This window comes from Capricornis sumatraensis, chromosome 1 (assembly GCF_032405125.1).
Source record: "Capricornis sumatraensis isolate serow.1 chromosome 1, serow.2, whole genome shotgun sequence".
Taxonomy (NCBI): Eukaryota; Metazoa; Chordata; class Mammalia; order Artiodactyla; family Bovidae; genus Capricornis; species Capricornis sumatraensis.
Genome location: NC_091069.1, coordinates 42534007 through 42561199, shown reverse-complemented (window position 1 = coordinate 42561199; position 27193 = coordinate 42534007).

The window sequence follows — 27193 nt, the reverse complement described above, 5'->3', positions numbered from 1 at the left end:
GGGAGCAGTAACAATCAACGTTATGGGGACACTAATTATAAAGATAGGTTGTATTTTTAATTGTTGAGAAAAGGATGAGCTTGAAGGAGATTTTACTTATTAAGACTGATTTACCTTCATAAACTACCCTAAGTAGATTCATAAGAAGCAAGGAGCTGCCTCTGGGGTGTAAACAACCCTATGCAGTAGGTGCTGCTGCTGCTGCCAAGTCGCTTCAGTCATGTCCGACTCTGTGCGATCCCATAGACGGCAGCCCACCAGGCTCCTCTGTCCCTGGGATTCTCTAGGCAAGAATATTCTTTTTAGTCTCTAGTTACTTTTGCCTCTGTTTCCTTTTCCTCCTGCCTGTCCCCCCACCTTTTTTTTTTTTAAGTAAGGGAAGTCCTCCTTCCTTGTATCTTGACAGACTCCTCTGTGTTGGCATTGAGGTTGAATTCTGGACTTTCCTTTGGTAGAGCAGCCATGCAGCTTTTTAGGCTTATTAAAGGCATGGAATGCTCCCTGTGCCACGACAGAGGGCCTTCCTGGAGCTGCCGAGTTCTCCTCTGTGAGGGGTGCTAGGAGGGTCTAGGGCTGGGTTGACAGAGGGGGACTCCTAGTAGCAGGCAGGCCCCTGTGGGCCTCAAAAGCCATCGAGCCCCAGCCGGCTCTGGCTTCCTGCTTCTCCGCAGGAGCCACTTGGGAGCAGTGTGGCCATGCCTATGAGGGAGGCTCAGGGAACCTTCCCGGAACTGACCAGCACAGCCTGGAGCCTGGAGCCTATGGCTGATGACAAGTTAAATATTTCACAGAGTATAAATCTTTCAACTTGCAAATGCTCCTTCGGTGAGAAATCAGACAGTGGGTAAGGAGTGGGCAGAATCCTTGCCCCAGCGAACGAAAGTGAGGATGGGAACCCTGGCCTTTGTTCTGTGATTGGATAGTACAAAATTTGTGGAAAAGAGGATTCTCCGCTTATGGTGGGTCCTGGACGGGCTTCTGAATGGGAGGCACTGATGCTGATCTTTATCTCACTGACAAAAGAGACAAAACAGAGAAACTATCACTGGCCTGATGTGATAGCCACCGTGCAACAGCTTCAGGTTGTCAGCTTTTATGATGCAAGTCAAACAGAGGTACATGTGACTCAGGCTCTTTCTGATCTTGCTTTCATAAGAAACAGTATGAACTTTACAATCTTATACGTCTGTTCTGGGTCTTTGGATTAGATTCTTTACAGTGTATGTGTCTTGCCACCAAGGAGCTCACATTTAAAGTATTGTCTTACAAAATTATTATGAAGTATCTGTGAGTGTGTGAGTAACATTGTATTCCTGTTTTTTGGATTGCTGTTTTTTGTCTTGCTTCCAGGATTTGTTTAGAAAGGGAGAGAAGGAAGGAGTTGAGGTTGAGCAGTGGAGAACAGGAAGCATATGAGCAGAGGTGCAGGCACGAGAGAAAAGTGGGCTGACTAGAGGGTTCCCCAGATTGCCAAGGTCACAGGGCAAGAGGAATTGAAGTGTGAACCTCTGAACTTGATTTGTTGGTTGGCTGTGAGCTCTCATTGCAGTCATCAGTTCCTTGCTGAGAATAAACCCAACTCTGGGAGGAGAGCAGGGGGAGGAGTTGTCAGACGGGAGAACAAACAGATGCCACTGGCAGCTTTTTGGCTTCTCCCTAAAAGTCCAGAGAGGTAAAGACCACCTGGCTGCCATCTTTAGTGGTGTGCACCTGGGGTGGATTTCTGAAGCTATGAGATGCACTCAGAAGGGGGATTCCTAGAGATCTGGTGCTCATGGCCAGCCAGGACCAAGCACACCAACTTGCCTGTCTTTCCTGCAGTTTTTCCCTCTGGAGGTCAAGACTAGCCAGTTCCTGCTGGGCCAAGTGAGATATTTCCTTCTTGACTGCCTTGGGAGTTTCCCACACCCAGGATAGAAGGGGCTGCCATTGATTTTGGGGGTGATCTGGTGTCTCTCTTCTTTCTGGAGTTCTGGGGGATCCTAGATTCCCTGGAGCCAAATGGAGATTTTTAGGTATCCTCTATCTGAATTTAGCCTGAAAGTCAGCACGCCATCACCACAGCTATTTTTCCAGTTACATCCTCAATGACCCATGGATGTAAACAAACTTAGACTCTATGACTAAACAGGTCAAAAGTCAACCAGACATCACAACTATAAAAAAGTTTCATCATAGAGGCAAGATTCAGGTCTGCCATGTCAAAGTTTTAGGGGCTATGCAAAACAATGAAACAGGGGCTCGTCCTGGGAACATGCAAATAGCCTATTGTATATTATGACATGGACAGTTCTCCAGGTGAACAGATGAAACCCATCAGTTCAGTTCAGTTCAGTCGCTCAGTCGTGTCCAACTCTCTGTGACCCCATGAATCGCAGCACGCCAGGCCTCCCTGTCCATCACCAACTCCTGGAGTTCACTCAAACTCATGTGCATTGAGCTGGTGATGCCATCCAGCCATCTCATCCTCTGTCGTCCCCTTCTCCTCCTGCCCCCAATGCCTCCCAGCATCAGGGTCTTTTCCAATGAGTCAACTCTTCACATGAGGTGGCCAAAGTATTGGAGTTTCAGCTTTAGCATCAGTCCTTCCTATGAATACCCAGGATTGATCTCCTTTAGAATGGACTGGTTGGATCTCCTTGCAGTCCAAGGGACTCTCAAGAGTCTTTTCCAACACCACAGTTCAAAAGCATTAATTCTTCAGCACTCAGCTTTCTTCACAGTCCAACTCTCACATCCATACATGACCACTGGAAAAACCATAGCCTTGACTAGACGGACCTTTGTTGGCAAAGTAATGTCTCTGCTTTTGAATATGCTATCTAGGTTGGTCATAACTTTCCTTCCAAGGAGTACCCATCAGGACTGGCTTACTTACTTTGTAGATAGCTGGAAATGGCAGCACTGATGGAGACCCCAATTCTTAAGTACAGGGGGTTTTATTCTCGTTTAGCTGTGATAATGAAGACCATAAGAAACATCTTGGGCACTGTGCTAGGTGAATTAGATTTATTTCTCACTTAATCCTCACAACAACATTACGAGGTAGGTGCTATTACCTCTCTATTATACAGATGAGACTACTTTGTTGAAGAGGTTAAGTTGTGTGTAAGCTCACCTGGATGGCAGATGGAGGAGCCTTTGTAGCCTGTGTTCTATAGACCCCCTCCCCGTTTAGAGGCTTTTAGGGGTATACTCCAGGGTATTGATCCTCATAGATTTTTCTAATATGGATTGGTAGGCATGAAAGAAAATTCCTCCTCTTCATTTAGATTAATTGTACCAACAAATTAATTGTGAGACCATAAGACTGAGAGACTAGCTCTCCACCAAGGTGCTGAGTGAAATGAAAGACTGCCTTCATTCTAATTGTTTTAAATAGCAGTGTTGAGTTTTCATGTAGAGTTCTTAGTTGTAGGTTTGGACCAACTTCCTCTTGAAAGGAAGTTGAGAAATCTACAATCCCTAGGTAGAACAACAAACAAAACATTCCCTGCCCTCTGGTAGTCATTAAAAACAAAACAAAACAAAAGCTAACAGAACTGAAGTAGGATTCCCTCATTTTGTAGGAGGATGTCTTAAGGGCCATTTCTCTAATTACCAGCTGAGCTACTAGGGAAGCAGGAGAAGGGGATGACAGAGGATGAGATGGTTGGATGGCATCACCAACTCTATGGACATGAGTTTGAGCAAGCTCCTTGATTTCGCGATGGACAGGGAAGCCTGGCATGCCGCAGTTCATGGGGTCACAAAGAGTCGGACACGACTGAGTGAGTGAACTGACTACCGACTCTCTAATTACTTTGCGAACTAAAGACAGTGTTACCTAGTATTTGGGTAGCACGATCTGGAGTGGTGCTATCTCTGAATGACCAGACTCAATGACAGGGAGGCTTGAAGGTGAGTGTAGGGAAGAGCACTGTGGACCAGAAGAACTTGCTCTAGTTCTGGCACCAGTAAGTCCCATGACTTGAACCACTTCCATCGTTTTTCTTCAGCTTGGCTAACTGGTCTAGTTTGAGATGGCAGTAAGACTGCCTCCTGGGCTCACCTCGATGGTCGTAAATGTTGTTGGGGGACATGTCAGATAATGGAGGTCAACCTATAACTCTTATTTTGTGTGACTCATTTGTTCATAACAGACACTTGGTTCACACTTGCTGCATGCCAGGTACTGTGTTTTGTTGCTGTTCATTTGCTAAGTTATGTCTGACTCTTTGCGACCCCATGAACTGCAGCACACCAGGCTTCCCTGTCCTTCACTATATCCTGGGGTTTGTTCAAACTCATGGTCATGTAGTCAGTGATGCCATCCAACCATCTCATCTTCTGTTGCCCTCTTCCCCTCCTGCCCTCAGTCTTTCCCAGCATCAGGGTCTTTCCCAGGGAGTCAGCTCTTGGCATCAGGTGGCCAAAGAATTGGAGCTTCAGTTTCAGCATCAGTCCTTCCAGTGAATATTCAGGGTTGATTTCCTTTGGGATTGACTGGCTGGATCTCCTTCCTGTTGAGGGGACTCTGAAGAGTCTTCTCCAGCACCACAATTCGAAAGCATCAGTTCTTCAGTGCTCAGCCTTCTTTATGGTCCAAGTCATACATGACTACTGGGAAAACCATAGCTTTGCCTGTATGGGCCTTTGTTGGCAAAGTGATGTGTCTGCTTTTTAATATGCTATCTAGGTTTGTCATAGCTTTTCTTTCAAGGAGCAAGCTTCTTTTAATTAATGACTGCAATCACCATCCACAGTGATTTTAGAGCCCAAGAAAATAAAATCAAGCCACTCTTTCAACTTTTTCCCCATGTACTTGCCATGAAGTGATGGGACCAGACTGCCATGATTTTAGTTTTTTGAATGTTGAGTTTTAAGCCAACTTTTTCGCTCTCCTCTCTCACCCTCATCAAGAGGCTCTTTAGTTCCTCTTCACTTTTTGCCTTTAGAGTAGTATCATCTGCATATCTGAGGTTATTGATAACTCAGTTCTTATAACAATACTGTAAGGGAGATACTATTCTTACCTTAATTTTGCAGAGGAGGAAACAAGTACACGTGGAAATTGACTTGCTCAAGGTCACTCTCGAGTGTGGGGTGTATGGTAGAGTCAGGCTTGAACCCAGGTGGCCTGAACCTATATTTTGTGTTTTTAACAACTATGCTGTGGTCCTTCTCCATCTGACCTTCTCCAAAGTATAATCAGTTTTGATATGTCTCACATATCTCCTTTTCAGGGGGTAGGGAGATGTTCTGAGTGAAAAGGTGGTATGCTGGGAGCCTAACGGAGGCTTGAACTAGGGCTCAGTTGTAAGGCTGTGGCTTTCAGATTTCAGAGTCCTGCTTTAGGAAGATCTGGAGAGTTTTGAGAGCTTCTGATGTTTTCTTCTCATTATATGTTCCAGATGCACTGCTTTTCCCCTTCTGTAGAAATGACATTAAATCCCAATGTTATCATTTTGTAAATTATAAAATTACTGTGCAGTAATTTTTAGCATTCATTTGTATCATCAGTATCTTTATGTGACTTATTGTTTGGTTCTCGTCTTAATGATAGCGATTATTGGCATGCCTTTCACTGTCCAGCAGAATGTAGAAATCAGCACGCATCACAAATCTATGACTTTGTTTTTATTATTATTTTTTCTTTTTACAATGACGTGTTCAGTGAGAAGCAAATAGATAATACCAAAATACCAGAAGAAGAAAGATAAGATCATCCAGAATCATATCATTCTGTGATAGGTGTACCAAAGAGATATCTATAGAGTTTTGCTTGTGAAAGACTATATTCAAGAATTTTATACCCAGCCAGCTTGTCTTTCATGTGTGAAAACAATTACATTCTCTGACAGGCAAAGCCTCAAAATCATCTGTGATAGTGGTTCTCTTAGGTAAGGTTTTGTCTCTTTTGAAAAGAGTGCATGAAGATAAATTCCAGGTGACCAAGAGATGGTTGATGGTGCAGTGAACGATCAAAAAAGGAAAACCAGAGTGTGAAGAAGGCTGGGGAGAACACTTAAACCAGTGAGTGTACATCTGCATCTGGTTGTATACATAGGTAGTTATAAATAATGATTAAGGATTACATATAGAATCTGTAATTGGATTTCTGTTTACAAGCTGAAAGCAAATCTAAAAAATCATTCTTAGAAGATACATCATACAGTAGTTATTATGTGGTAATCTGTTCTATACCTCCAGATTGTATCATCAAAATCTGAGAAGGGAATTCTGGGAATAGGTAGGGGAGAAGGAATGAGAGGTAACAGAGTGAGGAAAAGTGGGAGAAATTCAAGGTATTTGACTGGGATCATGTTAATCATGTGTATTTGGGTTTTTTTTTAATAGCCCAAAAAATGAATGTTATACAAATATTTTGAGAAAATGTAAATTAGTAACATTTATCATTTTACATGTCTTTCAAAAATTTGCCTAAGTAACTTCATGGCTTTTTAGGTAGTTATACAGTTTGTGCATTTTTTTGTTTGTTTGTTTTTGAACCCAGTTCTCTCTGAGCTTGTTCTGCTGCAAGCCCAGTTCACTGTGTGTTTCTCTAAGTAACCTCTAGATAGAGAAGCGTATTGTTCTGTCTGCTTACATCTGGGGTCTGACTGCCCAACTGGTACTAGAGATTAAAAGACAATTTTTTCCCTATTTTTTAATCTGAAAGTAGTTACAGACATCACATTGAAGCTAGAAGTCTTCACGTGTGTACGTGTCACTTCAGGGAAGTAAATAAACAGATTGGAATTTATCAAAATATGTTCTCTAATCCTGATTGAATTTATACTTAATACGTCTTGAATATTGTTTTCTTACAACTTGGGGGTCACTGGCACTGATACAGCTTCATTGAGAAATGTTGATGTTGCAGTTTGCTGATATCGTGCATGTGTGTGCATGTGTGTGTGTGTGTAGTGCGTGCAGGGAGGCCCAGGAAGCGTTCATGAATCAGATGTTCAGATGAGGACAGATAGGAATTCCTCCACTAGTAGGCTTGTTGCAGGAGGGCTAATCAACACTTCAGCAAGGAAGTTAGCGACTTCCTCCCACCCTGACTGCTGCTTCTCCTGGTGGTGGCAAGGTTGTCAAGCCTCATTACTGGAAAGTTCATCCTGTTAGATTCCCACTTAAAGCAGGAGGATGTGTTAGGAAATAGCTCAGACTCTGTGACCATTCTGACATAGGCAGTGACATATGAAGTGTTGATCAAGGAGTTTTATTTATAGTTTTGTTAGAAAATGTGAAAATTAATAACTGATTAAGTAACCACATGTGCATACTACTGGATTAGATTTAGTGTATTTGCTAAGTTGCTTCTATCATGTCTGACTCTTTGTAATCCTATGGACTGTAGCCTGCAAGGCTCCTCTGTCCGTGGGATTCGCCAGGCAAGAATACTGGAGTGGGTTGCCATTTCCTTCTCCAGAGGGTCTTCCCAACCCAGGGCTTGAACCCGCATCTGTTAGGTCTCCTGCATTGGCAGGCAGGTTCTTTACCACTAGCGCCACCTGAGAAGCCCTTTAGCATATTTAATCTTGACTTTATTGAAGTGAGGTTGGCATGAGTTTTAGGGTCAGAACAAAAGAAGAAACTACCAGTGATGGGCACAGGCTTGAAATATAATGTATTATATATACTAGCTAGGTTATATGACATTCATAAATAAACCCAGAAATCTCAGGGAGTTAAAGCAAAAAAAGTAAGGCTTTATTTCTTGCTTTCATAAAGTCTAGTGTGGGCTCGGGGAAGCTCCGGGCAGGATTCCTTCTATCTTGTTAGGCTGCCATCTCCACAGGTGGCTTCCAGCATTATCAAGGGAGAGCACTAGAGACCAGTTCTTTATTTGGTGTCCTAAAAGAAACAGGTCACTTCTGCACACATTTCAGTGGCTCTGCTTAATCACGTGGCCCCATGTAACTACAGGGGAATTAGGGAGTGCAGGCCTGTGTGTCTAGGAAGGATAGCAAGTGGTTGTGGGTGAGCCCTGCCTGCTTTTACTACACTCAGGAGGCCAGGCATATGGCTGGAGTGGAATCCAGGGAGTGTTCAGAGGCTGATGTTACGAATACTCAGCAGGGGATGCAGAATTCCTAGGGAATCAGGAAGGGATCCCACTTTCTTCTTTGCAACAATGACAGCCTGCACAGCCCTGGGATCACCTGCACACACGGAGAGGGCACTGAACCCTGCCAACAGCTTTTGGCTATGGGTCAGCTTCAACTTAGATTGATAGGTGTTGAATCTAATAACTTTTTAGTAGCTTTGTATTAAATGACTTGCCCTCTTCTGATACCTTGCTTGGCTCCCGGCCCTGCCTTATCAGGACAGTTTGCTATTCAGGTCTGGGTTCCTTCTCCAGTCTTACCTGTCTTCCTAATGTCCTGACATCCCCCTAGCCTTGGATTGGTGTTTCTGGTTCCAGGCCATCTCTCTGTGACACCCATAGCTGCCTGGCATGAGTGGTGAGGGTGTAGTGAGTCCTTATCAGTGTATGTTCTCCAGACCTGCTGTACTGTACAGAAAGCTGATACAGGGCTCCTGTCAGTAGAAGAGGCCTAGTCATTTTTCTCTGTTGAACTCATGGCTTTTTCGCATAGTGTGCTGGTTGAGAGTCATTTCAGGAGATAGAATGCCTGGGTCCAAACCTTGCCTCTATCACTAGTAAACAGTGAGACCCTGAGCAAGTGATTAAACCTCTCTGTGCTTCAGCTTCTTGTTTATTGGTATAATAATAATACCTAGCTTTAGAGTAGTGGTGATTAGGTAAGTTAATACATGAAAACCACCAGAACGGTACTGAATGAGTAGAAAATGATTAAAGAACATTAGACGTTGTCATCCTCTTTCAGGACTCAACTCAAATGTTCCTGAAGCTTTCCTGATCTTGCTTCTTTTCTGGGTTTCCTCATCCCTCTGCTCATGCCTCTGTTATAGCATTTATCATGTTATAATTTGTAATTATGTATGTGCCCATTTTTCTCCCTGCAAGCCTGTGATTACTGAAGAGCAACACACTGCTCAGCCTTTACCCTAGTCCTTGACAGAGTATCTGGTGTGCAAAGGAGATTAATAAGTGATTTCTGAACAAGTAGGTAGATCCAGAATGGTGGAAATTGGTAGAATTTACCAGTGTGTGATTTTCCTCTTTTTTCCAGAGGAGAAAACATTTCCCAGGTGCCTGTGCCTCTAGAGGAATCTTGCAAATGAATTCTGCACAATCTTCCATGAGCCAGCTTGCTGCTCCCATCTAGTTGATTGAAAGACAGTAGAATCGGAGGATAGAAAGAGCCTAGATCTCTGAGCCATCACTTGGAAAAGAGGGACCTGGACATTTGAAATTGTGTCTGGCTTCTGAAATCTGATCCTGTTTGTTATAGCAGCTGGTGTACTTCAGTTCAGTTCAGTTCAATTCAGTCACTCAGTCGTGTCTGACTGTTTGTGACCCCATGAATTGCATCATGCCAGGCCTCCCTGTCCATCACCAACTCCTGGAGTTCACTCAAACTCATGTCTGTTGAGTTGGTGATGACATCCAGCCATCTCATCCTCTGTTGTCCCCTTCTCCTCCTGCCCCTAATCTCTCACAGCATCAGAATCTTTTCCAGTGAGTTAACTCTTCACATGAGGTGGCCAAAGTATTGGAGTTTCAGCTTTAGCATCAGTCCTTCCAAAGAAGTCCCAGGGCCGATCTCCTTTAGAATGGACTGGTTGGATTTCCTTGCAGTCCAAGGGACTCTCAAGAGTCTTCTCCAACACCACAGTTCAAAAGCATCAGTTCTTCAGTGCTCAGCTTTCTTCACAGTCCAACTTTCATATCCATAATGTGACCGCTGGAAAAACCATAGCCTTGACTAGATGGATCTTTGTTGGGAAAGTAATGTCTCTGCTTTTGAATATGCTATCTAGGTTGGTCATAACTTTCCTTCCAAGGAGTAATTTAATTTCATGGCTGCAGTCACCATCTGCAGTGATTTTGGAGCCCCCCAAAATAAAGTCTGACACTGTTTCCACTGTTTCCCCATCTATTTGCTGTGAAGTGTTGGAGCCAGATGCCATGATCTTCGTTTTCTGAATGTTGAGCTTTAACTCAACTTTTTCACTCTCTTCTTTCACTTTCATTAAGGGGCTTTTTAGTTCCTCTTCACTTTCTGCCATGAGGGTGGTGTCATCTGCATATCTGAGGTTATTGATATTTCTCCTGGTAATCTTGATTCCAGCTTGTGCTTCTTCCAGCCCAGTGTTTCTCATGATGTACTCTGCATATAAGTTAAATAAGCCGAATAACAATATACAGCCTTGACGTACTCCTTTTCCTATTAGGGACCAGTCTGTTGCTCCATGTCCCAAGATAATCACGGTGGTGTAATCACTCACCTAGAGCCAGACATCCTGGAATGTGAAGTCAAGTGGGCCTTAGAAAGCATCACTACGAACAAAGCTAGTGGAGGTGATGGCATTCCAGTGGAGCTATTTCAAATCCGGAAAGATGATGCTGTGAAAGTGCTGCACTCAATATGTCAGCAAATTTGGAAAACTCAGCAGTGGCCACAGGACTGGAAAAATTCAGTTTTCATTCCAATCCCAAAGAAAGGGAATGCCAAAGAATGCTCAAACGACCGCATGCTCAAACGAGTGCTCAAACGCACTCATCTCACATGCTAGTAAAGTAATGCTCAAAATTCTCCAAGCCAGGCTTCAACAATATGTGAACCGTGAACTTCCAGATGTTCAAGCTGGTTTTAGAAAAGGCAGAGGAACTGGAGATCAAATTGCCAACATCCACTGGATCATGGAAAAAGGAAGAGAATTTCAGAGAAACATCTATTTCTGCTTTATTGACTACGTCAAAGCCTTTGACTGTGTGGATCACAATAAACTGTAGAAAATTCTGAAAGAGATGGGAATACCAGACCATCTGACTTGCCTCTTGAGAAACGTGTATGCAGGTCAGGAAGCAAGTTAGAACTGGACATGGAACAACAGACTAGTGTACTTACCTGCTGATGAAACAGGGATCTGGGTATGACAAAAATCTTGTAGACCTCATGGTATACCTCCTGAGCCCAGAATAGCATTTTGAACCAGCCCGTATATGAAAAGCAGAAATGTGCTGCAGCAGCTGAACTCTTGGAAAGATTGGGAGGAATGGAATGGGAGAGGGGAGGATGAAGCGGGGGGAGCCAGCCTGCCCACCCTGTCCTCAGCGAAGGGCCAGTTTGGAGTCAAATGTGGATTTCTCTAAACTTCTGGTTCTCTGTAACCTTCCCTTCTTCAATTGTGAGCAGCTGCTGAATGTGATTCTCCTCTTCCTGGAAAGTTACTTAGAGAAAAAGCTGACTTTCCTTTGACTACACAAAGCATCATCCTTGGAGACAATTACAGTGATAGAGTTTTGGTTCTTTCTTAGGTACCTATTGTCCTAATAAGTGAAGCTGCTTGGAACACAAAAGCATTTATTTCCTCTTTTAGCTAATTTAATTTTTATAGCCCCAGTGAAAAAATACTTTATGTTTTTACTTGTCTAATGTGATTTTAAGATAGTTTATTCTTGGATTCAATTTTGTTTTCATTTTCTAGAAAATCAATTTAATTCACAGAAGGTTCATTCATTTAATGGCTTTCCTTGCACATGGTTAATGCTTAAGCATTTGATCAGATATTCTTCTTAGCAGTATTGTCACGAGGCTCAGCTAGAGAAGGTGTTAGATGGGGAAAGCGTGTACATTTGGCAAAGCCTCTTTCATCCTGACTGATTGACAAGGCAAATAAGCCTGAATTGGTGAAATTGAACTGCGGAGTGTTTCTCAAAGAGTTCCTGTGTAATTTCAAGTTGTTCCAACTAAATTTTCACCAGTGAGGCTAATGAAGACTTTTGGGTTATTTCCTTCTACCTTTCTGGTATTTGGTATGTATTTCTATACCTATCTTGTGAAATTCTCTTGGGTTCCTGAAAACTTTTTGCCCTTAAGTCTTAAACATTCCCTTTACACCTTTGCTTATTATGTTATGCAGCAGCAGCAGCAGCAGCAGTAGGACTGTTAGTAAAAAAAAATGTTAGGCTGGTCCATGTCTGTATAATTATAATTTCAGAATTAAAGGCTTTTACTTTTAAAGTTGGGTGGCAATTCACCATTGGGAAGAAGTTTCTTAATTTCTTTCTTGGGCATGTTATGAATACTGTAACTAAAGGATTTATGATCAGATTGTAGATATTTTTTGTTTATTTTTGAAAGGGAAAAGTGGCTTTTCTGAAGATGTCAGTCCTTTGCTAGAAAGTCAGTTCAGCGATGACAACTGAAAACTTGGCTTTTCAGTGTCAGACTCTTCAGGTTGAGGGCACTGCTGTGATACAGCACAGAGCAGGCATATTCTAGAAGGCCATGATTTCTCTGAAGTGAACTTTAATGTTTGAAGAATGTATCTGACTGTGAAGGACAGTAAATGATGATCAGGTACAATGGAGTATGCCACTCTTGACCTTGTCTTGTTAACAGTGTTTACTTCAGGCTGGTTCTTAGTTGCCCATGGTGAAAAATATAAACCTTGAGAAGCTTTATGGTGGGCTCAGAGATTATCTAAGAGATGGTTTATAAGTAGAGTAACAGCATCATTTGTCCTTCAAACTTGGACACTTCAGAGAGTGAAAAGACATGTTATTAATAGTTAAAAATTATATTAATGATACAGGTAAATGGAGGCTTTTTCAATCAGTTAACCTCTGTCTCCCTCTCTTTCTCTCTCACACACACACACCCGTGTGTGTGCTGAATGCAGAGACTATAAGACACTAGAGGAGGGCAGAGATACATAATAGAATTATCCTGGGTCTCTATAGAATTGTCACGGATCCCCTGGCTTCCTAACTATCTGCTAGTTAGGAACATCCATTTTGGGGTCTTTAGTGCACACAAGTACTCTTGCCTGGAAAATCCCATGGACAGAGGAGCCTGGTAGGCTGAAGTTTATGGGGTCAGGAACAGTCGGACATGACTGTTCAGTCAGAGTGACTTCACTTTCACTTTTCACTTTCATGCACTGGAGAAGGAAATGGCAACCCACTCCAGTGTTCTTGCCTGGAGAATCCCAGGGACGGGGGAGCCTGGTGGGCTGCTGTCTATGGGGTCGCACAGTTGGACACAACTGAAGCGACTTAGCAGCAGCAGCAGTGCACACAAAATAAAATGGTGTTATATTAGTCCCTGAAATTTTGGCATTTCTTATAGTGGCTACTCTATGCTCAGTTGCTCATTCATGTCTGATTCTTGTGACCCTGTGAACTGTAGCCTGCCAAATTCTTCTGTCCTTGGGATTTCCCAGGCAAGAATACTGGAGTGGGTTGCCATTTCCTTCTCCAGGGGATCTTCCTGACCCAGGGATTGAGCCTACATTTCCTATGTCTTTTGCATTGCAGGCGGATCCTTTTACCACTGAGCCATCTGGGAAACCCAGCATTATCATAGCTAATGCTGAACACTTTATTTCAATGCAGTGAGCTACTATTGAGACTCTACTGTCTTTCCATTGGGGATACGAAGATATATAAGGTCTGGTCATGGTTCTCAAGGAGCTTAGAGTCCGGGGGAAGTACAGATGTATATATTTCATGGTACTTAATATTTATGAATAGAAGGAAACGAATTTAATTTTGAACATGCTGATTTGAATCTCTGTAGAGTATTTGAATGGCATTACCCTGTATGTAGACAGAGAAACTAAAGCTGGGAAGAGATCTGGTATCAAAGGTAAATTGACTGAATTTGCCATTTGCAGAGGTCCCTCTGGAAGGTAAGAGAGCCTTCACCCATTTTCCTGAAGATGCTATTTGATGTAGCTCTCCTGGGCCCTCTGAGAGCTCAATCTGCCACTGGTGTCTGAGCTCTCATCTCTTGAGTCTTGGCCTCATATTGAGAAAACAAAGGAAAAAGGAGCCTCCCGTGTCTCTAGATCTCTGATGTAGTTTGCAAGTTACTGCTCTGTACGTGAGCTACTCCTGTATTGGCCCTGAGGCATTGGCAGGAGCGTTCTTGTGCCCATTCCATGTCCCCAGGCCTTGCCCCCCAGCAAGTAGGAGGGATGTCCTCTTAATTGGAAAAACTCAATTCTGGAGGGATTCAGCCTCTCCTTGGCATAACTGTGGGACCTTGGAGCTCTCCTAAAGATTGTTTTGTTGCTGCTGGGGTCCCCTGAGGGTGTCTCATTTGAGCTCAGGCCTCACTTATTCTGCCACTAGGACCTCACTGTGCTGGTAGATCACTCCCTGCCACATCCAGATTGACAGGGTTTCTCCCAGGGAGAGTGGAAGGACTGATGTGAAATCACCCTCCTCTGCTGCCCTCATTCCTTCTGTCTAACCCATGCTCCCAAACTCCATTTCCAGCAAAGAAGCACCTACATGCACCCAAGGCCTGCACGTAGAGAATTGGAGGGACAGGTGTTCTCCCCAACACTGGATGTGTTCAGATCTCAGTTATGAAGCTACCAGTTTGCTGTTATATATACACACTCCTGTGTGCATGCTGTCACTAAGTTGTGTCTGACTCTCTTTGACCCTGTGGACTGTAATCTACCAGGCTTCTCTGTCCATTTAATTTCCCAGGCAAAAATGCTGAAACAGGTTGCCATTTCCGATCCACCCAACCCAGGGATTGAACTTGTGTCTCCTGAATCTCCTGCATTCCAGGTGGATTCTTTACCACTGAGCTGCCACAGAAGCCCCATATACATGCACACGTGCACACAAGTGTACACGTTGCAGAACTCAGATAGGTAAATGAACCTGTTCCAGCTGTCCATTTTTGATAAATTGGGATTTGGAATCCAGGACTTTTGACCCCGAGTCTAGTGTTCTTCCCTCTGCCTCATCCTGATTTAGAGGAAAATTTCTGTGAAAAAGTTGGTCAAATCGGCAGAACCATCTGCTAGAAGCTTGAATCAGTGCCACAGTGGAAATTCTGCTTTCTGCCTCATTCTCCAGGGCTTAGGGAGGCTGCCATGCCCAACACTGGGAACCGTTGGGAGAGTTGGGTGAATAACAGGGGCTTTGTCATGGGAGCTCCCTGAAGTCTTCCGCTAGTGTGAGTGGTGTCAGTGTTTTCATTATTTTGGCTTGTGGTTTGTAACTTGTCATAAGAATTAGTTCCGGCTTAATTGAGGGCCTCATGTTGAAGTAAGAAGAGGAAGTGTTGTGGCCTCTCAAAATGCCTTTTATAAGATCCCAACACTTTGGTTCTCAGCAGATACAGCTGGAAACAGTAGCACGTGGGAAGGAACGAGCCGCCAAATGTTCCAAGTCCAGTGCGCTCTTGGCCTCTGAGTGTGGCACTTGCATATAGATTCTTGGGAAGTAGGAACAGACACATTTTTCTTGTCTTTCTTTCTTTTTAAAAATCTCTTTGTTTTAGGGATTGTACTGCCTGAAAGCAAGAGGCGCTCTGGCTAGTGGGATGTACATCATTCCCACCTCCCTTGGAAACAGGCATCCAGTCCTCAAGCTGATTCTCAGCTCTGCTCAGGACCTTTGAAAAGTTTCTTTTATCACATCATACCAACTTTGTGTCTATTTTCTCTTTTCTGTGGTAATTGGAGGCACCAATTCATACTCAAGTGTTAACAGATTAAAGTGTGATAGAGTGTGATAAAGTTCCCTGAAAACATTCTCACATTTTTTCAGGGGCTTTCATTATCTCAATGAAGAATCCTCCCTTTCTTCTGGTTTCCTGGGCAGAATCTCTAGCTTTAGTGAGCAGATGAATCACCTGGAGAGCTTGCGATGTGAAGATTCCTTGGTCTGCCCCTAGAGATTCTGGCCCATATGTAGGTGAGGCCTTTTATGATGCCATGGTTCCACATGAGCAGTAGTAAATGTCACAGATCTTTCTCAGTACCCTCCCACCATGGCTGAAAGTCTCCTCGTTAATTTCTGCAACAGACATGATTGGGTACTTGCTGTTTGGAAGATGCTAGACTTGGGCCAGGAGCCGTGGCCTCCCCGAGCCTATACTTGATTTTAGTGGAAGAATCGAGACACGCACATAATTAACAATAGAAGGCAGTATAGGCATGAGGGAGCTGGTTAATGAGAGCTGGGGTGAAGGAAAACTCTAGGGAAGTGCTACTCAGAGTGGACCAGCAGCCTCAGCATTACCTGGAAGCTGGTTAGAAATGTACATTCTCAGCTCCCACTCCAGAGCCTTCTGCCTCTGAAAGTGAAAGTGGCTCAGTCATGTCTAACTCTTTGAGGCCCCATGGACTATACAGTCCATGGAATTCTCCAGGCCAGAATACTGGAGTGAATATCCATTCCCTTCTCCAGGGGATCTTCCCAATCCAGAGATGGAACCCAGGTCTCCTGCATTGCAGGCAAATTCTTTACCAGCTGAGCCACAAGGGAAGCCCAAGAATGCTGGAGTGGGTAGCCTATCCCTTCTCCAGCGGATTTCCCCTACTCAGGGATCGAACTAGGGTCTCCTGTATTGCAGGCAGATTCTTTACCAACTGAGCTATTGCCTCTGGGAGTCAGTTAATCTGTGAGCACCTTTTGTCCTTTGCATGTAGCTCAGGTTCTCTCTCTTTCTGCCCTGGGCACTGGTAGGGCTTGACTTAGTGGTAGCGGTAGTAGAAAGAAGAGCTGGAACACGACATTCACCCGTAATTTCACCATCCAGAGATGGCTGCTTGTGTTAGTGTATATGTTTTCAGACTTATTTCCAAGCAATGTGGATATATATACAATGAATAAAGTATATAAACAGAAATTTATCATACTGTAATACTAGGCTTTCCTGGTGGCTCAGACGATAAAGCGTCTGCCTCCAATGCGGGGGACCCGGGTTCGATCCCTGATTCAGGAAGATCGTCTGGAGAAGGAAATGGCACCCCACTCCAGTACCCTTGCCTGGAAAATCCCATGGACGGAGGAGCCTGGTGGGCTACAGTCCATGGGGTCACAAAAAGTCGGACATGACTGATTGACATCTCTGATATTAGCTTTAAATTCTCTTTTTCCCTACTTAACTGTAATGGTGGACTATTTTTCCATGTAAGTAAAGATATTTTCACCACATTAATTTTAATAATAGTATAACATTTCTTTGCAGGGATATACAGTCAATCATCAACTATTCCCTATAGTACAAGCTTTTCCAAATTTTTGGAATTACTAGATATCTTTTAGAAGAATGTCTTTGTATATACACCTCTGTGCATATCTGAACAACTTTACTGAGCTTAATTAAGTAGTTTCTTTTTTTGCATTGTGTTCTTCAGATGTAATTCACAGAACATTTATGTCAGAGGGACTGGTATAAGAGATGAAGCTTCCCATTTAATAAGTGCTATTAATAACACCTCCAGCCTTTCATTTGATAATCACAAGAACATGAAGATAGAACCAATTGTGCTGAAGTATTTTTATTTTGCTTAATTAATGGACTTAAGGACATTGGTAAAGGACCCTATCAATTATCTCAGGACAAAAAATGCTCTAGCAAATCTAAGTGGTAACACAGGACCTTTGTGTGTATTTCTCAGATTGTTGCTCAAACACGTCTTGGATCTTTGGAAACTAAAGTGAATTTCTAAAGTAAGTGGAAGATGAGCTTATACAACTCTGATTTTAATAGAAATCTATCCACAGTATCAGCAGATTCATTAAGAAGTCTGCTGGTGGTGATGTTAAGAAGGCTGGCAGATTTTCAATTCAGATTGACACTATTCAAGACAGAGGCATAACTGATGTTTATTCAAGAATCCTAAGACATGTCACAGATTCTGTGGAGAACATCTGATATCTGTAGAGAGCTCGAAGTAAAGTCCTGGGAAAAATATGTTCCAGACGGTTACAGATGTTCTCATAGCAAATCATATTTCTCCAAGAAGTTATGTACCGTATTCAGCTGATGGCACAGCCAATGTGAAGGGACAGTTTAAGGTTTTCTTCCTGTTAAAAATAATTGATTCTATCAGTGTTATGGATAGTGTTAGTCACATATTTTGAGTCTTGCAATGGTGGATTTAGAAGGTGTCTGAACCTCCAGTTAATCCAGCAAAAATTCAGTCGCTTGAGTCCATTTAGAACAATTTGCATGCTGAAGCTTGTAGAAACTCCCAGAATATTAACTGAATGTTTTACCAAATTAAGTACATTTTATAGGTCCTCAGGTATCACACCAGTGCATACACGATCATTTCAGATGTTGGCTTTGTGGCATTAGACATGGTGGAGGGTTAAAAGGAGGGCTTTAAGAAGTGTTGAAAGGGCTTTGTCATTCCCTTGTGGGAACTAATAGAAATGTAGGAGAACATATTCCCACACTGAAGATTGCTGTAAACACCAAGCCAACAGCAAGGAGACTGTCATGGAGGCTTGAAGCTCTATGTACAGCTTATTGTTTCTGATGGTGATGGACAGGGAGGCCTGGCGTGCTGTGATTCATGGGGTCGCAAACAGTCGGACACGACTGAGCGACTGAACTGAACTGAACTGAACTGAACTTGTCTGCATAAAAATTTGACTTGAAAATACCACAGTTCAGAATATGGCTTCTAAAACCATCAAAATAAGGCAATATCAAGAAGATGGAAGGATTTTAAAATATTTTATAAATAAAAGGAACTCTCAGAACCAAATATGGAATATTGACATTTTTCTGGAAGATTCTTTACCTCAACTGTTTGTATGTGATTTGAGGGTGAATTGAGAAAATAAGTTGCCATTCAATAACATTTCCAGGGTACTGACGTAATCTCAATGTGTTTTCCACCTGCTTCTGTTTTACTAAAGCACCTCACATAGCCAAAGTATTTTTAATCTGCTGAAATAATTTATTTGAAGATCTGAAACACCCACTTTGCAGAGCAGGGCTTAATTGAATGTTGGGAAATTTAAAGAATTATCAGTGTTTTGTGTGGCCTAGGCTATGATACAGAGAAGGCAATGGCACCCCACTCCAGTACTCTTGCCTGGAAAATCCCATGGACGGAGGAGCCTGGTAGGCTGCAGTCCATGGGGTTGCAAAGAGTTGGACACGACTGAGCGACTTCACTTTCACTTTCCACTTTCATGCATTGGAGAAGGAAATGGCAACCCACTCCAGTGTTCTTGCCTGGAGAATTCCAGGGACGGGGGAGCCTGGTGGCTGCCGTCTTATGGGATCGCACAGAGTCTGACACGACTGAAGCGACTTAGCAGCAGCAGCAGCAGCAGCCGGCTATGATAAATTGATGTGTTTACCCCATGCTTATGCTGGTGAATGAACAGTATCATAAAGAGCTGGGAAAAGGGGACAAGGAGGTGGCTAAAACTTGGAGCTAAAAGTGGGGCTAGGGTAATCCACTGTCCAGGTTTCCCAGGATCTAGGGGTCTCATTGGGTATAGGGCTTTCCGTGCTAAAACCAGTAACCTCCCTGAAGATCACCAAGACCGACCTTGTGGGAATGGACCCATCTCTCTGCCTTATCTTTTATATAACCTTTTCCCCCTTCAAGTTTATTCCTGAGAGCAATTTAAGCAAGATTTCGCATGGATATCAATGTGGGGGACAGGTACACACATGTACCTGGACACAAAAATGTGCCTGTATTTCCTTGTCACCCCTGTGCCCCAAAACACACACATACATACAGACACACACAGAGTAATTGTGTTTCTCAGTTTCTGCCTTCAGCACCCATGTTAAGAACCACAGAGAAACAGAGGTGCTCAAAGGAAGAATCTTACAATAAGGACTTATTGTGTACAAAGCACTCCAGTGAGTGTTGAGGACACCTGGGATGATGTGATACAGAGATGAAAGTGGAAGTCACTCAGTCATGTCTGACTCTTTGCGACCCTGTGGACTATACAGTCCATGGAATTCTCCAGTCAGTAGCCTTTCCCTTCTCCAGGGGAATCTTCCCAAGTCAGGGATCGAACCCAGGTCTCCCGCATTGCAGGCAGATTCTTTACTGTCTGAGCCACCAGGGAAGCTTGTGATACAGAGATGAGGAGAACAAATCCTGCCTTCCAGGAGTTTGTCCTATGTTCAGAAAACTGAATCACAGCGGCAAACAGTTCCATCAATAGAAAGAATGTGATAAATGCCTTAAGAAAGATATTGACAAAGTTCCATAGGATTTCAGAGGCATTGGCTTTTTAGTTTCATAGGCAGGTGGTATTTGTATTGAGTCTTAAAGGAAGAGTAGGGTAGTGATAGTCAAAGGTGGGGGAGGCAGACTGTTCAAGACACACTCCCCACCTTTTAGTCACTTGTGTTCTAAGTGGGAGACAGAACAGTAAATTTTATGGCCATGGGAGTTCATGGAAAGGGAAGACTTAGTCTAATCTATGTAGGTAGGGAGGGAAGGTATACTGGGGGACCTGGAAGGAGGACTAGGTTTAAAATGAGCAGAGGTGATCAGGAGGACATCCAGGTAGTATCTTGGGGCTTGAGTAGACTTAAGCCAGAGGCAGAAGTGAACACTTCCGTATTTTCTGACACTGCAGGACATTGTGGTGTGGCATGTGGGTATGGGAGTGTGCAGAAGGGTTGGACTAACAGGATGACCCAGATAACCCGAGAAGGCCAGGCTGGTGGGGGCGGAGTGAGAGCTTGGCTTAGAAAAATAAGGCCACTAGGAAATGGAAAGGACGACTTTGGGGTGGTTGGGTGACATGTTAAAAGTACTAGTTTAGAAAGTTTCTTGTGTCAATTGTGTGCAAGATGGCTCAGAAGGGAGAAGGGAGAGGAGACCCTCTTTGAGGGCCCTTTCAGAAATCCCAGCATGAACGAGTGAAATGGACTGGCTGGGGTCAGCAGGATGGAGAGGTGGGGGGGAATCTGGTGGGTGTTTTCAAGGAGGATATGACAAACGGATATGGTGACAAATTGTGTAAAGGGGATCAAAGAAGAGTCAATTTACTTAAATCTTTAAAGTAAAGGTTTTTCCGCGATGATCTGTAACATTCCTTTCTGCTCTGAGAATTCATGACTTCCAGGTTTTTAGACTTAGCAAGTGGAAAAATGCCAGTACTTTCCTTCCTTCTTTTCCATAATTCAACACCTTTTATTCAGTGACAGTTACTGTAGGGAGTAAGGATGCGACTCCATCTCTGGAATACTTTTTGGTTTAGTAGAACTTTTAAACAGGTAATTCTAATGTGACCTGACAGGCGCTGTTGTGGAGGTGTGGTCCAAGGACTAGGAGAAAACTGAGGAGGTGCGGCCAGCTGTGTCTGCAAGCGGAGACAAGTTGCTATCCAAGCGAAGTAGTAAGGGACGATCAGGAGTTCGTTGAGCTAGATGGGTAGAGTGGAAGGAAACAAACGCAATGTGAGTAAGAGGCTGATTCATGACTCTGCCCCGGACTGGTGTGGCGGGGACTTAGAATGGATTGGAGGGGGAGGAGAGAGGAGGGAATGAGGCGATTTAGCAGGTTGTGGTTAGGTGAAGAAGGATCTTATTCCATGAAAGGAATTCGGACTTGATCCTGTGGCTCCTTCTGAGCTCCTCGAGATTTTTAAGGGAGGTAGAGAACGGTCTGTGTTTTGGGAGCTGGGGAGGCTGGAGACAGTCCTACTGGAAGCCACTGTAGTCCAGGCAAGAGGTGATGCACCAGTGTGTCGTTTGTGAAGTATTTGGGGGAAGTTGAGTCTAACTCTGAAAGTTCTGAGATGGCAAGGCATTTATTTATGGATTCATTCTTCCGCCTTACACTTAAATCTGTCTTAACTTTGTCCTAGAAAGAGAGGATGAGAAGAGAAACAAAACACATCTGTGGCCACCTTCAGCTCATTGCTCTGGTTCTCACCTTTTTTTTCCCCTTCATCCCAGTACTCATAAGGGACGTGACATACACCTGTGGGAATGGGGATGGCAGCAGATGAGAAAGGAACTGGGGTGTGGAAGAGGGAGTGTGCCCTCAGTGGAGAAATGGCAGATGTGGAAGGGGAGGGGGAGACAGACCTGTAGCTGTCTCTCCTTCTGCAGGTGATTCTGCTGAGCCTGTTTCATTTAGGAGATTTTCAGTTTCAAGGAACAGAATACTGTACTCTAGAGTGGCTTGAAAATTAATGATGCTTTTTTATGAAGGATGACAAGAAATCCAGGACTGGCCAACTCAGTGACTCAGTGACATCACTGAGAGCCCAGAATCTTTATGCCGTACTACTCTGCCATCCTTAGCAAGTTCTTCCTAAGCTATCTCAACTCATGGTCACAGGATGACTGGTACAGTTCCAGGCATCACAGATAGAGGTAACTATGGCAAACAAAAAAGAATTCTTTCTTCCTTGTGCATCTTTTTTTTTTTTTTTTTTAAGGGAGAAGAATCCAACCCCAGAAACCCGTAGCAGACTTCTCATGTCTCAGTGGCCAAAAGTGGGTTGGAGGCCAACTCTTGAATCAACCATAGTCACCAGCAAAGATAATAGGGGAGCAGGAGACGCTGGAAACAAAATTATGGCCGAAAGCAGAGAAGTGCAGATGGTTCTTGAGTAGGCAGGCAGCCCTGCTTAAAAGTGCTGGCTTTGGGAAAGAATCTCTTAGTTTCTGGAAATAAGAGCCTCATGTTGCAGATAAGTAATTAGAACTGGAGGTAAAGATTTGAAAGATACTTGAAGAAAAATAGAGATTTTAATCATATGACATATGTCTTGTGCTTTACCCGTCTTAACTCTCAGAATAATAAGCAGGTCATTTTGCTGAGAAAACTGAGGCTCAGAGAGATTGAGGAACCTGGCAATATTACACAGCTGCTAAGTGGCAAGAGCTGGCATTGTTTGTGTCCATTTTATCATTTGCATTATGGAGAATTTTGAACATGACCAGAAGTAGACAGAATGGCATAAAAAATGCCCCTAGTGCCTGCACTTAGCGCCAACCAACTAAACAGCCTCTTGCTAATCTTCCACTCACCTCCATCAATTATTTTGAAATAAATTCTACACTATTCGTATCACTTCATCCATAAATATTTCAGTATGAATCTCCACAATGTAAGTTCTGTTTTCTTTTGAAATTAATTATAATACCATTGTATCTAAAATATTTAACAATCCTTCTTTAATATCATTAAATATTCAGGTAGTGTTTAATTTTCCAATTATCTCAATAGTATGATTTTTTTTTTTTTACAATTTATTTGAATGAAGATTCAAATAAGGTCCACAAATTACAATTGGTTATATTTTAATTCGGAGAAGGCAATGACACCCCATTCCAGTACTCTTGCCTGGAAAATCCATGGATGGAGGAGCCTGGTAGGCTGCAGTCCATGGGGTCGCTAAGAGTCGGACACAACTGAGCGACTTCACTTTCACTTTCCATTTTCATGCATTGGAGAAGGAAATGGCAACCCACTCCAGTTTTCTTGCCTGAAGAATCCCAGGGACGGGGAAGCCTGGTGGACTGCTGTCTGTGGGGTCGCACAAAGTCGGATACGACTGAAGTGACTTAGCAGCAGCAGCATGTTTTAATTCTTGTTTAAATCTAAGTTCTCCCTCCCTCTTATTTTTTCTTTTTGCAGTTGATCTCTCGAACAAGTCAAGTTATTTAACTGTGGAGTCTTTTCTAACCTGGATCTTGCTAGATGCATCTCCATGTTGTTGGTTTGACATGTTGCTCTGTATTTTCTGTAATTGGGGTTGGATTCACAGGATTGGTCCAATTCAGATATGATCTTATTTTTGGTAAGAATACTTCATAACTGGGTCTTGTACTCTGCCAGTATAAGATTCTCTTTCTCTTTGTGATGTAGCAGCCAATGATGCTCAATGCATGAATACTTTCATTCCTAGATGTCACACAGTGGTGATTTTATAGGACTGTTGTGGACTGAATGTGTCCTCTCAAAGTTCAAATGTTGAAATCCCAGCCCATCAGTCTGATGGTATCAGGAGGCGGGGCTTTTGGGAGGTGATCAGGCCATGAGAGTGGAGCCCTCATGAATGAGATTAGTGCTCTTACAAAAGACGCCCTAGAGAGCTCGCTCGCCTTTCTTTCCTTCCGCCGTGTAGGGACACAGCTGTCTGTGGACCAAGAAGGAAGGCTTTCACCAGAACCTGACCATGTTGGCACTGCGATCTCAGACTTTCAGCCTCTAGAAATGTGAGAAATAAGTTTGTTTATAAACCACCCAGGCTTTGGTATTCTGTTATAGTGACTTGAATGGACTAAAGTACATCCTTCTTCAAGTATTTGCTGGAAGAACTGAGATTTAAAAGTCTGTTTGATTCAAACAGGTGCCACTGTTAGTAGAGAGATGAAGTAACACACCAGGGGAGGAGCATGGGCCGGGGGCAGGGAAGGATAACTTCAAAGCATTTGAGACAGTACAAAAACCCTGGAGAAGAAGGTTGTCTGGTCTGTTTATATCCACAAATTAGCTAGTTGCAAATGCATGACCTACTTGGATTGTTGAGTACTGTGCATCAAGCCCACTGACTATCATGGTGGAACCCTGAAACATACGATGATTTATGACATTTTCATGTGCTGTGCTTGAAGAGTATCTTTCCCTTCAAGTCTTCCAGTCAGATTGGGGGACAGAGGGCACACAAATGATGATGGTCTAGCCCACCTGGAGTGTGATGAAATAATAGAAGGCATCACACAAGGAACAGGAAAGTTTGGAGCCTGAGAACATTTCCATGGAATCAACACAGTTTATTTCACAGACACAAAAATACAGAGCCCTCTAGCATGCATTGTGAACCTTGGAAGGAAATAGAAAACTCACACCAAGGAAGAGATGGGGCTGGTGAAATGTACATTAAGACAAAGTGGCAGAAACATATATGGTTATAAATGAATTCCAGTTCTATTGTACTGAGTCAGGGTTTCGTAAAGGTAATAGCACAGGAATTGAAGGAGGTGAGCAGACTTTCTGCAGGAATTGAGGCACATGTGGAAGGTTCCCCAGAGAGGAGCAGTTGAGGGAGGAGAGGGAATACTGGGCATAGAGTCTGGAGTGGCAGTGCTCCAGTGCTCCAGAGTGAAGAAGCATCTGCTCTACCGATAGATGAAAACAAATTTTGGAATTATATTTTTGAAAATGCACTTCTGAAAAAGAGTGTTTTTGTCCATAATGTTGAAAATCTGTTTGACTTCTTTGTTATATTTATCGTCCACTCTTTTTTTTTTTTTCCTGAAAGATAAGGTCTTTTTTCCCCCCTCTTCAGTTTTATTGAGATATAATTGCAGGAGGCCTGGTGTGCTGCAGTCCATGGGGTCGCAAAGAGTTGGACACGACTGAGTGACTGAACTGAACTGAATTGAACTGAATTGCACATAGCACTGTATTAAGTTTAAGGTATAAATGGCAACCCATTCTAGTATTCTTGCCTGGGGAATCCCAGGGACAGAGGAGCCTGGTGGGCTGCCATCTATGGGGTCACACAGAGTCAGACATGACTGAAGCGACTTAGCAGCAGCAGCAGCATACAGCATAGTGGTTTGACTTACATATATTGTGATTACCATCATAAGTTTAGTGAATATCCATCATCTCGTGTGTATAAAAATTAAAAAAATTCATTCTTGTGATGAAAACTCATAGGATTTGCTCTCTTAACAGTATTCATATATGATACACAGCAGTTTTGATTACACTAACCATGTCCCTTTCATTTCTAGTATGTATGTATAACTGGACATTTGTGTCTTTTGACACAATTCTTTCTCCCCCTAACCCCTGCCGCTTGGTACCACAAATCTGATGTCTTTTTCTATGAGTCTGTTTGTTTTTGAAGTATCATTGACCCACAATACTGTGTTAGTTCCTGGTACACAACATAGTTATCCAATATTTCTATACAACATTCAGAAAACTAAGATCATGGCATCTGGTCCCATCAGTTTATGGCAAATAGATGGGGAAACAGTGGAAACAGTGGCTGACTTTATTTTTTGGGGGGGCTCCAAAATCACAACAGATGGTGACTACAATCATGAAATTAAAAGATGCTCACTCCTTGGAAGGAAAGTTATGACCAACCTTGACAGCATATTAAAAAGCAGAGACATTACTTTGCCAACAAAGGTCTGTCTAGTCAAGGCTATGGTTTTTCCTGTGGTCATGTATGGATGTGAGAGTTGGACTGTAAAGAAAGCTGAGCACCGAAAAATTGATGCTTTTGAACTGTGGTGTTGGAGAAGTCTCTTGAGAGTCCCTTGGACTGCAAGGAGATCCAACCAGTCCATCCTAAAGGAGATCAGTCCTGGGTGTTCATTGGAAGGACTGATTTTGAGGCTGAAACTCCAGTTCTTTGGCCGTCTGATGCGAAGAGCTGACTTATTTGAAAAGATCCTGCTGCTGGGAAAGATTGAGGGCAGGAGGAGAAGGGGACGACAGAGGATGAGATGGTTGGATGGCGTAACCGACTCAATGGACATGAGTTTGGGTAAACTCCAGGAGTTGGTGATGGACAGGGAGGCCTGGTATGAGGCTATCCATGGGGTCGCAAAGAGTCGGAAACAACTGAGCGACTACTGAACTGAACTGAACTGAATTGATACATTATAAAATGATCACCACTGAAGTCTACTCTTATTATTTGTGGTAGTTATGTTTCATAAAGTCATCATGAGCACTGAATTAGCAAATCCTGAATCACTGTTTTTAAGGGAAAACACAGAGTTAGGTTCCTGTGAGCCTCTATTGCAACCCATTAATATGTAACCTTGTCTTACATGTATTTCTGTTTAAAGACCACTCATTTAATATACATTGTTGCTTTGTTAACACTGGGCTCAAGGCACCACAATTCATGCCTGAGTGAAGCTTCTCTAACTTGTTTATTTTCTCCATAAGGTTCGTCACAGCCTTCTATGCTCAGGAACACTAGATACCACTTTGGTACTGTGCTTGGCAGCCATTTCCAGCAGGAAAATCACTAATAAAAGCTAAAAAGTAAATTAAACAGTGGCACTTAAAAGAAACTACAGAAAGACATTTGTTTGCAGTATGAGAGCTGAAACGGGAGGCAGTGTCACCCTGCGTAACCCTGCTGGGACGTGTGTGTTGCACGGCTTGGATTTTTTGTTCTTCATGTGTTCATGAATGACCAGGAATGAGTATCGATGTGAGGGTTACAAACAAATTTTGGTGAGTAGGTGAGTTTGCAACTATAGAATCTTTTCATGAGGATTGACTATAATTTGAAAACCAGTGTTGAAAGATAACTTTGGGGTGATGGGTGGTGTACAGAATTGCCACAGGTTTT